Source organism: Haliaeetus leucocephalus, unplaced genomic scaffold (genome assembly GCF_000737465.1).
Source record: "Haliaeetus leucocephalus isolate CR32 unplaced genomic scaffold, Haliaeetus_leucocephalus-4.0 Scaffold13, whole genome shotgun sequence".
Taxonomy (NCBI): domain Eukaryota; kingdom Metazoa; phylum Chordata; class Aves; order Accipitriformes; family Accipitridae; genus Haliaeetus; species Haliaeetus leucocephalus.
This window is the reverse complement of record NW_010972449.1, coordinates 3,908,490-3,920,012: the sequence shown is the minus strand read 5'-3', so window position 1 is coordinate 3,920,012 and position 11,523 is coordinate 3,908,490. Positions and strand designations below refer to the sequence as shown.

The 11,523-nt window shown below is 53.5% G+C and overlaps 1 protein-coding gene across 1 annotated transcript in view; it reads right to left on the bottom strand.

Moving 5' to 3' along the window:
- The window catches only part of CHCHD10 (coiled-coil-helix-coiled-coil-helix domain containing 10), a 21,281-nt gene that overhangs the window by 1,728 nt on the left and 8,030 nt on the right, over positions 1-11,523 (bottom strand). The gene's annotated exons all lie outside the window — the stretch shown is intronic.

Genomic DNA, 11,523 nt, shown 5'->3' with positions numbered 1-11,523 from the left:
CGGGGCCGGCGGCGGCCGGAGCGGGCGGGGAAAGGGCCCGCCGGAGCCCCAACCGCAGCAAGGGGGGGGGTCTCCTCCGGCCCCCGCAGGCGCGGACCGGCTGCCCTGAGCAGGGCAGCGGGGGGCTGGCCCTGTACGCCCAGGCTTGAGCCCCCCCCCCCCCCGGGGGTTTAAGGGCCGTTCAACACCGCCCCCCCAGCCCCGGTAACGGGGGATGGGCCGCGGCGGCGGAGGAACGATTCATACTCGTGGGGACGGCGTCTGGCTCCGTAGGAGACACTGACCACAGCTCTGCCCGGGACAGCCGACGCAACTTTCAAGGGCCAGCGGGTATCTCGCTGCGCCCAAATTCAACGCCTGCAGGTGAAGCAACGTACCAGCTCCAGAGTCACCGGCCCAAACGTGGCTTAGCCCGTTTTTGGGCTCCACCACGTTCTGCTGAGCGCCGTAGAGCCACGGAGCCTAAAGGACGAAGCTCCGTGCGGGCCGGGCAGGAGCGAAGAAGCGACGGTTGGGTGCAGGCAGAAGACCGGGCAGCGGGAGGGAGCAAGGAGGCCCTGCTTCACACCTCTGCTGTGAAGGTTTCTGCAGATGTCGCGACCAAAGGAAGAGCTTCGAGGAGGGCGATGCGGTAGCTGTGCAGATGCTCAGAGGCTGCTTCTCCCAGGTGTGCGGCAGAGCACGAGAGAGCATGAAGGGGCTTGTTGAAAATGGGCGACGGAGACGGCCTCTGTTGCGTGGGAGAGGATGGCTGGAGGTGGATAATGAAGGGCTGGGAGAGGGAAGATGAACAGTCCACAATCGGGGCAGAGGAAAGAGGGTGCCAGGGAGGAGCGTGGGGAGGAATGATGTGGTCTAAGCCACGGGCCAGCACAACAATTTTTGCAGCAGCCCTCTGGATACAAACCAGCAGATCAAGGAAACCTTTGCAAGGCGTGGACATTGGTTGGGAAGTAGGAATCCATGGAGAGATGATGATGAGCCCTCAAATCACGAGCAGACAGGCTGGACGACGCCAGTTTTACCTTCAAACCAATTTTCTGGCAATCATCTCTTCTCTGGCACCCCAGCTGGTCTCCGGGACCTCTGTGGGTCCATGTCTGCTCAATGTCTGCCCGGGATGGGCCTGGTTGCCAGCTCCATCTTTGGATGTCCCTTATGCCCTGTGGAGTGAAAGAAATTTCCAAAATTGAGAAGGATCCAGAAGTTGTCCAAGGTTAAAAAAAAATCCCAGCTATGTTATGTCTCCAGGGCTGTGTTCATACGTTCAGCAAGTTATGAAAACCAGCTCTTTGGGCTGGTTCATTGACTGGCAGGAATTAGAGAGCTAAGTCACTGTAGGGTTGGCAATTAGCTGCTGTGTAAGTGTTTTTGTAGAATCAAATTTCCAGCACGAGGGGAAGAGAAAAGCATTTGTAAAGCAAGCCACCCCCTCGGCACAGGAGCTGGGCAGGCGGGGGGAGAGCTGCAGCTTCTACACTTCTGAGGAGAGGGATTGTGCCTCAAACACAACTTTGGTCTCCTATTCTGAGCAGTAACACCCCCAAATCCTTCCTCCCACGGTGCCAGGGACCTCGCCTGCCCCGGGAGCTGTGCTGTGCAGTTCTGCTTTCAGCTGGAACAGCAGCATTTTAGATTCAGCATTTGCCTGTCTTTTGCCCACTAATAGGAGAGGGGGCCAAGCAGTTGTAAAACCAGAAGACTATAACTGGAAAGCCCCTGCCTCAGCAGCACCTGCGTTTTTTCCTTTTCCCAGCCACGCATCCTGAGGGAGCAGGGTCCCCTTCCCCGTGCAGCCCCATCCCACCTAGCCATGAGCAGTTGTGGGGAAACAGAGGTCTTAAAGACATGAGAAAAAAGGCAGGAGGGGACAAAAGGGTGACCTCAGGGAGCTCCTCACTGCGAGGAAACCCCTGGGCACGTGAGCACGGTCAAGCCCATCAGTGCGTGGGGCTGGGGCTACCACACCACGGGCTCCTCTTCCCTCCTTGGTTGTCCCTGGCCATAGGAAGAAGCTAGGCATGTGCTGGGGGGAGGAGAGGACAGATTTGCAGGGAGCGCAGGGAATGCCAGACCTCCAGCCATAAGAAATCGAGGTTCATTAGTTCCACTACGCGCAGAACAAGTTGCTGAAGGAGCCTGGGTTTCAAGCTGAGAGCGTCCCTTTAAGCTGTGTCTGGGGGACCCTTTGATTTGGTTAATTAGACGCAAAGTTTTTCTGTGCTGTGGGAGGCCGGGTATGTGCTGAGGAGCACAGCTACCCTGGGTTTACTAATGAGATAATTTATTGTGGCTGTCTGAGAGGCTGAGTGTACACAACTCCACCCGCACACACACCACCCACTCCAAGCCCTCTGCTCCCAGCTGGAGAGTCCTCAGCACTGGAGGTGGAAGTACTGTGTTAGGTCTCCCTGTGCAGAGCCCTGCCGAGGAGCCATCCTTCACTCGGGGAACTTGTGCAGCAGGGCACCGTTTGCATCTAAATATCCCCACAACAGTTTTTACTGCTTCCCTAGCCAAACTTCCTAATTCCCCTGTTTTTCAGCTTAAATTTGATCTTTGATTCAATCAAGTAGCTGCGTTTCTGCCTCTCTTTCTCCCCCTGCTCCAGAAGATCCCTCCTTACATAGTTCAAGTGTTAGGGCTTGCCTACACTTGAAGGTTGACTCTGGATTAAGGGACATATAAATCTGAAAGACAGTAACTAATTCCTGAATAATTCTGGAAAGATTTACTCAAAACCAGTCATTTCTGAATAACTTGGTGCGCTGGCCGGCTTGTACATTCCCTCCTGTTAGCAGCAGGATCAGGTAAGACAAGGCTTGTAAAAAGCAGGTCTATTTTTTTCAACTGCTTTCTCCCCGGTGCTCTAAAAGCAGGTAATAATCTCCCCCTTCAGAGTCTGCCTCACTTAAATCCTCACGCTGTCACAGCCGAAATATGGCTACAAAGAGATCTAGGAATTCCCCAACCGTTTGGATCACAAGGGGTTATTTCAGAGGTAAGGAATGCAATACCGGGCCTCCCTGGGTCTCCTACCTGTCTCTGCCCCTCCATCATCGGATGACAGAGCGCATGTCTGTCTGTGCCAGGCTGCACCTTCACAGGGTGTTTGCGTAGGGGAACAGTGCCACCCACAAGTGGCCTGTTTCCACAGAAGCCTTCTCCACGCAGCCATGCCACGCTGCGGCACGTCCGTCCCTGCTACGGGCCACCACCAGCAGGTAGCCATCTGGAGATGCTGATGGAGTCTCCTGCCTCCCGAGCTGCAGGTTTGCGCTTGGAGAACCCTAATTATTGCATGCAGGGGCAGATCTGGGCAGTGCTCTGGGTGTACCTGAATTTAAGTTATTTAGGTTAACAGCAAATTGCACGGGATGGTTGCTCGGGGATCTGGGCAAACTATTCAAAGCAGAAGAAAGCTTCTGATGAATTAGCCAATATTTTTGTTTGTGGACATTCCCCCCCTAAAAAAGAAACAAAACCTCCAGTTCTTACCAATGTGTTTGCTACTCAAAATTACTCCATGAATCGTTTATGACTGAATGTATTGCAGTCAGTGGGTTTCTTGTGTCCTGCTTTTATCTTCATCTTTGAGCTCTGGCTAGTCCTAATTTTGTTTGTGCCTAGTGGCTGATTTCAGTCTCCCAAGTCCATACAGAGCTTTCAGGTCAGATGTAAATATGCAAGCACTACTTTTTTAGCCTATAAAGTTTTTTGCAAGCAGAAGTTGCAACTAACAAATAATATAAAAAAAAAACAAACACCAAAACCAAGCAAGTTGCTACCACTAAAAGGAATTCACAGATTTTTTCCTAAGCAAAGGGGCACGTTTTCTGCAGTCCTGCCTCACCGCCATTCCCCCAAGGGATAACAAAGCAGTAGCGTCACAGGCAGGTGATACTCAATGGCATCGCCACTGCTGTGTGGCACATATAGCCCTATCTCACGCTGGATGCCACGGGCTTTGAGCACACTCTCCCCACACATACTTCTTGCTGTCTGCATCCTTCCTCAGTCTCTTTTTAGCCAAACTATAATACTGTGAAATGAAGTCACTATCCTGCAAGAGTCAGAGATGAGAAAAGGGAGGAAGAAAAAACTGCGGCGTCTAACTGGAGGAGCCGCAGATGGCTAGACGTGACTGCGAGGGAAGGGAAGGCAGCACTGCAGAGTGCCGTTTCAGCTTTCAAGTCTTGTGCTCCCAGGATCTACATGCCATTTCTTGGATGTGGTTTGCCCCGAGGGCAATCTCAACAGCTGTGAAGTTTCAGCAGATGAACAATGTAGTTTTCAATAAATTTCACAAAGCAAACTAAAGGATTTTAACTCATTCATGCTAGCCCACTTTTGGTCTGAAGGCTTTTCTGGACCTGAATCCATTCACATCACGAGTGTTTCCCATTTGAAGCCCAGGGCCTGACTGCTGGAGCACACCTGAGCTAGACTGCTCTGCTCCGGCTTTCTGGACAGCTCTTCCCCGTCAGAAGAGGCTTCTCTCAGCCATGCCCATGGGTCCTGGGAGGTGTAGGTGCACCTCTGCATTTACCTGTGCCACTTAAACCCACCCTGGTGACCCACAGGTGGAGGAAGGTACCAAATGTGGAATGTGGATGCTCTCACCTCCTCGTGGGGAAAGAGGAGGTGGTAGAAAGGGAACTTTTCCAAATCTCTTCCCCAGTGGCAGCTGCATCTCAGAGGTTCAATTTCCATTGTATTCACACGTGCAGTAGCAGGGCTTGTACACTCGGAGGCATGTTCTGATCCCAGCTGAAGGCTGATGCCATTAGTTGCAACTGAAAGAAGGGCTTTTGCGTCCCAAAATTCCTCAGTCCTAGCCAGGAAACTACCTCTTCCAAAACACCTCTAGTGTATCCTCAGATCATGAGGATGACAATTACTGTGAGCTCTGTGAATTTACCTGCTAAATACGGGACAAGATGGCACGCCTGAGCCCACAGATTTTGTTTTGTTTTCTTCATGGCCGCAGAGCACCCCATAAGCAGTGCAGCTAAAAAGCCAGCGCAGGTTGGTTTGGTGCTTGTCTGGAGGATCTGAGCAATGAGACAGTGCCCTTCGCTGCCTCTCCTCTGGCTGAGATCTGCCAGGTGGTTTCAGGGAGTCCAAAGCTGCGAGCTCACACCCCTTGCAGGAGGCAACAGTGCTGAGCGGGCCCTGGAGGGATCTCACACCTTTACAGGCTTCCTGCTTTACCTGTGCTGTCCCGGTCGATGGGCTTGAGGCTTGGCATTTCCTTCTCATCCAAATCTCTACCCGGAGGCTGTTTCCCTCCACTCTTGCACAGCTGCTCCCTAGCTGGTCTGGTTTCCCCCCCTGTCTTTTGCAGACACACAGCAAACATCTCTGGAGAGCTGCGCTCAGTGGTTCCCCAAGCACAGCTCTGAGGGGGGTGCTGATGGCTCCAAGGTGTCTGTAGTAAAACAACACGTAAGCAAATACGGAAGCAAGCATGGGGTCTGTGTGTAAGGCAGAGGCATCTGTGACTTTTTTAGGAGGCTGTTAGCACCAATCCATGAACAGCTACTGCTTTGAACTAGATTATTACAGTAACTACCTTCCCTCATCTCCCCCTTCCCAAGAAAAGGCATAGCCCGTACGGCAGCCGGAGAGATCTTGTGCGATTCTGCAGCCTCTCCACAAACAGTTCACAGCCACCTGCGATTCGGGATCCTTTGTCTCAGCTCTCCAGAATGTCTCATGAGTTTTAATCACCACATTGCTCTCCCTGCCCTACTGAGGCTGTCCAGCCATCAGCTTCCAACACCTCTTCTCAGCTGGAAGCTAAATACTGGAGCCCACCTTCTCTTTCCTCTGTAGAAGAAGCTGGTGATGTCTCCTCTTCACATGGAGGGTCAATAACCCCTGAAAATGCACAAGGAAGCCTGGTCGTGCACTCCGTTTTGTGATGATTGCCACTGAAATGCTCTTCTTTCAGGTGCAGCCTCCACCATAGAGTGCTGAGCTCAATGCAGACACCATCCATGGGCTCCTCCACATGGAACAGTGCATGCATCCTCTTCTGCAGGAACAGCCTGGCCTTTGCAAAATCGGTGGTCTGAGCAAACACCAGAGCTTTCTGCAAAGGCCGGGCACTGTGTCTGCCATGCTGCATTCATTCTCAGCCTTGTGCAAGCTCTCGTGGTGCTCCTTTTAGACCGTTCTTCGGAATCTTCAGTTTGGCCTCTGGGTGCTTCCCTGGATCTGAGGCTTCTACATTGAGTTTGGGATAATGCAGTCTCAGAGTTCAGCAATTGCTTTCTAAGAGAAAGTGGAAAAACATCTTGGGACTCAAGCTCTGCCAGTCTGGCAGCCAATTTATTGCAGTGACATTTGTTAGTGGCAACGCAGCGTGGGTCACAGATGCGTCCTTCCCCACAGCATCCAGGGTAGCATGAACTCCAAATTGCAGGGCACTGCATCAGTGCTGCATAAACTTAACAGTTGTGAGAGGCACTTTGCATCCCAATGGGAGCCAAGAGAGCGCTCACACCAACCAAAACCCATACCTCCGTGATCTGTCTTCCCGGTTATCTCCTCTGCGCTGAGTTTGCTTACTCTCCTGTCATTCTTCTCTCCTGGCTCGCATCCTTACTGCTTTCATGTGGCTTCATTCAGTCAAGAGCCCACAGCACTGCCCTGATGCTGGGCAGATGCCACGCAGATGCCTATTTCTGCTCACCTGGCACCAACCAGCCCAGCTGCTTCCCTGCCGTGAGCACAGCCGCCCTCTGGTCCCACCGAGATGCAGGGAACACTCTCTCCTTGCTACTGCTGGCCCTGGCTTGCCAAGCTGGCCTGCACATCCCAGGGATGGACACCTTCAACTCATCATGGGAAAAGCACGCTGTAGGATGATGCCAGAGCAATGCGGAGGGGCGGGAGGGTCCCGGCAGCAGTGAGGCTGAGCCAAGAGGGGCTGGGGGAGTAGTACCTGTTCCAGGGAGGTGAGTTCAGCAGCATTTGCTGAGGAGGGGGGAGAGGGGCTTGGCTGCTCTGAGCAGAAACGTGTGTGAAGAAAAGCCTCGACCCACACCCTGAATTCCACAGCTCGGCTCCGGGGACAGGGGGAGGGAGAGAGGACAGGATGGGACATTTCCAGCAGACCCGCGACTTGTTTGTAAAAGCCTCATCTCACCAGCCCTGCCTGCCTCCTCCCCCATCACCTCCACTGCTCACACTGCGGTTTATTAACGCAGTCCCCCTTAGGCTAGAGGGAATCACATCCCAGGAGACATTCCAGTCTCAGCTCGGCTTCGGAGGGGATCAGAGGGAGCCAAGGGTGGGGGGTGTTTCACCAGGACGTTTCATTTGCAGAGAGCTGGCAGGTCGAAAGCGCTGCAAGACGGCACTAGCAGCCTCCTTATCAGACACCGAGCAGCCGCAGGCTGAAGTCGAGTCTCTGCTCAGCTCTGTATCTCCCAGTCATTTCTGCTTTGTCCAGGCTGCTGGTTGGAAGCTCTCAACCTGGGCTTTGCCTGGTGGTGGGCGCTCAGCCGGGCACAGGGAGTCTCGCCCTTTTGCTCAGGCGATGAACACAACTGTTGGCAACGTGCAGCTGGGTCCAGGCTGCCACAGGGGCTCAGCCGGGGGTCAGCACCCTTCCCCAAGCACCAACAGGGCCTCAACTGCCAGCTCCTCGCAGGCGTCGCGCTCTGCACCAGTCGGGGCTGACACCTCTCGCCAGGAATGGGAGCTGGCTCCCCAGCGTCTGGCTCCTCAGGTGAATTGTGGTGTGCCCTGAGCCTATGCCAGGAAAATGCCAGCAGACGAAACTCCGTCTCAGGCCAAGAGACACGAAGATGGATGTGTTTTCCTTGCCTAGCTTATCTCGCAGGCAGCGCTTCGCCCCAGAGCCCGGCACTGTTTGTGTGCGCTCGGCTCCTGGCACGGGGGCAGGAGATGATTAGACAACAAATACTGTGGTGTACCTCTCCCGGGGCTGCAGCCTGCCCCTGCCCTGCCGAGACCACGGCCCAGCAGGGAGTTGCTTCTCGGGGGCCAAATCCCAGGGCTGGCTGCAGCTGCACCAGGGCTGATGGGGTAGAAGGGGGAGGAAAAGCCGCACGACCCCGCAGCTGCTCGGGCACCACGTGAGCTGCAGTGCGAAGCTACACAGGGGACAGGATTGCGGCTGCCTTAGCTGTTCCCTCAGAGACCCCATCCTGGACTGGACCCCTGCGCAGATGCAGGACAGTCCTGCCACCAGCTCGCTTGTTCCTAGGTTGGAGAAGGCAGCGGTGGCTGCCCAGCAGCCCTGCAGGTAGTCGTGCACTCAGCCCAGGGGCTCAACTCTACGTGTGCCCCTTGGTTTCATAAGGGCAGTACACTAGGCAGATCCCAACCTCGTCAGACTCTGCACCGCTGGGTTCAACCCAGAATTAAGGTCAAGGAAGGGGGTTTTTTAAAGGCAAAACCAAATGAATGCAAAATAAGTAGTAGTGGATCAAGCAAAACTTTATGGAAATTTGTAGTGAGACTGTTGCGCTGGCGTAGTTAAGCTGAAGTCTGGAAAAAAATCAAAACATTTTATTTTGGCATTTTCAAAGTGTACTGTTTGGATCCAGGATGGCCTGCACAATTCCAGCCATTTTCATTTAAAATATTTTAAAAAGCTAAAAAGAGCTTTGAAGCATAGCATTTTGCTGACTAACAGACATTTTTACATCTTACTTTACATGTTACTTTACCTTTCCACCTGTGAGTCCAGGCCCAAAGGCGAAATTTGCCCTAACTCTATGTCTTCTTCTTGCCCCCGCCCCTTGCCCATGCTTTGGGCTGCCAGCTGAGGAGGAGAACCGGGTAATTCAAGGCCTGTTGAAGAAATATTCCTGATCCCTGGTATTTACAAGGGCAGTTCATTGTGCATGACCCCCAGCCTTGTTTGTACCTACTACCACCTGTACAAACACCCACTTTGGCTGCCCAGGAGAAAACAAGATGGCAGGGCCAAAGAAAAGGGGAATCCCAAAAGCAAGAGGGTGAGAACAGAGACTTGCCTGATGAGGATGTGCCCCTGTTTGTCACCCACTGAGCAGTGATGCTGGAGACATCAATTCATGAGCCCATCACCTACAGAGAGAAGAGGAAAGACATGAGAGGAGAGAAATCAGTTTCTCTGTCCTGGGGATTTAGCTTCTGGACCCTCTTCCAGCTGCTCAGGGAAACACCCAGGAGGTGTAAAGCTCCATGCTGACTTTGCAGGGAACCTAAAACCAGGTCCCCAGCCACAAAGAATACAGCTGTGAAAGTCACACCAGGGAGGTGGCAGGAAACAAAGAACTTTGGACAGACAGGCCTAATCCATTTAAATTCAGTTTCTCTCTCACTTCCTCTCCTTTCCCCTTAGCACTCATCAGAGACCTCTTCCCCCACCTCCTCTCAGTCCCAATTGCCTTACACAGCAGTTTCTCACCCAAATGGCCCATGAACTGAAAGAGTTATTCCACCTCTTTTCTGCTCACAACGGAGCAGAATCAGACCTGGTGTTCCCTTCCTCCCTCTTGCACAGTCCCTTTCCACCAAACACCTGCTGGGGAGCAGGCTGCTGAGAGATATGAGTCCCCCCCACTGGTGATTCCTGTTGAGTCTCACGTCACAATGCCGCTTCACCTGCCCAGGCGTTCACAAGGTCCCTCCTTGCTGGAAAACCTGAGGGGAGTGGAAGGAGAGCTAACACATGTGGCCAGAAGGACTTGGAAAACCCATGACAGCTCTGCCGCTTGCTGGGACTGGAAGGCATCGAGGCAGATGCTGAGCAAGAAGAGTCAGGCATGGGGATGCTGTATCAGCAACATTAGTGACTGGCAGGACCTCCTGATCACAAAGGCTTCTACTGAGCTCCTTGCAGCCATCACGAGATCCCTGAACCCCAAATTTGGCTCCAGCCTGGCAGGAGCTGCAGGAAAGCAAGCAGACAGCGTCTGCACTGAGAGATGTCAGGCTGTCAGTGCTCCGGGGCTGGGGTGGGAGCCCTGTGCTCATCTGCCAGCAGCCTCTGTACATTCAGCAAGCTGCAAACTGAGGTAGGGATGAGGGCTGCATGGACAGACAGTGGCTGAGAGACCTCCCAGCACAGCAGCGCTAGCAAAAAAGACTTCTGCAGGCTGCGCATAGGGTGCTCTGCACAAGGTGGGCACACAAGCCCCCAACCCGCCCAGTGGGCCATTTTCCTGCTGCTAAACATCTACTTGCTGGGCTGGGAAATATTTGTAATCCCAAACACACCATGCACTTTCTTTTGTGTTAAGTGCCTTGGCAGAAGCCAGCAGTTCTCACACGTGGTCCCATCTCTGCAAGGACCATGTTTCCCAGAACACCCCCTTCAAAAGTCTCCCTTTATTAGGCAGAGCCAAACTGCCTGTCGCTGCCTTACAGGCTGCTCCCACGCCTCTCCCCGCTTCCCCAGGGCATCAACAGGCTCCACTGCCATGGGCTGGAAGGCACCGAGCTCCCAGAGACACCAGCATTCAAAGACACGACACTAAAGAGAAGAGAGACAAAGGCAGGAAAGCTTTTCTCACTGGGACCCAGCTGTCTGGCTCAGAGCAAGGCAAGAAAGTAGGATCTGCTCTGCATTCCCCAGGCACAGCCAGAATAGCAGGAGAAGGGTAAATTCCACAGTGTAAAGTCTGACCCCCGTGAACACCAGCTCCTTGCTTCTTCCCTTTTGCTTCTTCCCTCCTTCCCTTTCCCCTCTTACAAGTAAGGCCTCGGCGATACGCCAAACACACTCCTCTGGTGTGGGGACATCTCACTAACAGCTCACGAGCTAGGCATTGCAGCACCTTCCAAGCATGGCCGCGAGCAGGCTTTTTCTTCTCGCATCTGCTTACCGTACCCAGTATTTACATCCTCAGTATGGTTCCCATAAAACAAAACATGAACAACTGATCACAGACAAATAAAACAGTAATACAGTCCGGGGTGTCAGGAAGCCTTACCCACTCCCTGCACACCAGCCCAGGCAGCTGGAGATCAAAGTTTTCTTATTTGCATACATTTCTTGAAACAATTTGCAGCTAAACTCTGTCTGCTGAGGGGATGCTGACACAGTCCAGGGCTTCTCCCATAGAAACAGGAACCGAGAAACCAGATCTGTACATTGCTGCCTCCATCTCCAGGTGGCTGAGCAGATGGAGGCTTTGGCATCTCCAAAATGGGGAGCCGCTCCCTTCCTTCCCCTCCCTCAGCATCCCGCGCAGGGAAAGCCTTCTTCCAAATGGTAGGCGAAGGCTGGATGCGCGCAGATGCCTTCAGCGGAGCCCCGCACGGGCAAAGCAGGGATGCGGGGACATAAAACCCAGAGATGAGCCGGGGACTGGGAGGTCTGAGAAGTTTGTGGCACCCCTAGGCGGGAGGGGTGAAAGACACCTTTTAAACCGACCCCTTCAAAGCCATCCCAACCCAGACAGAAACCGGTTGCGGGACTGGAAGCACTGACACCGGCCGTAGGTCATTCCAACCGCTGGAATATCACCCCCCCCGGGGGAGAAATCCAGGGCC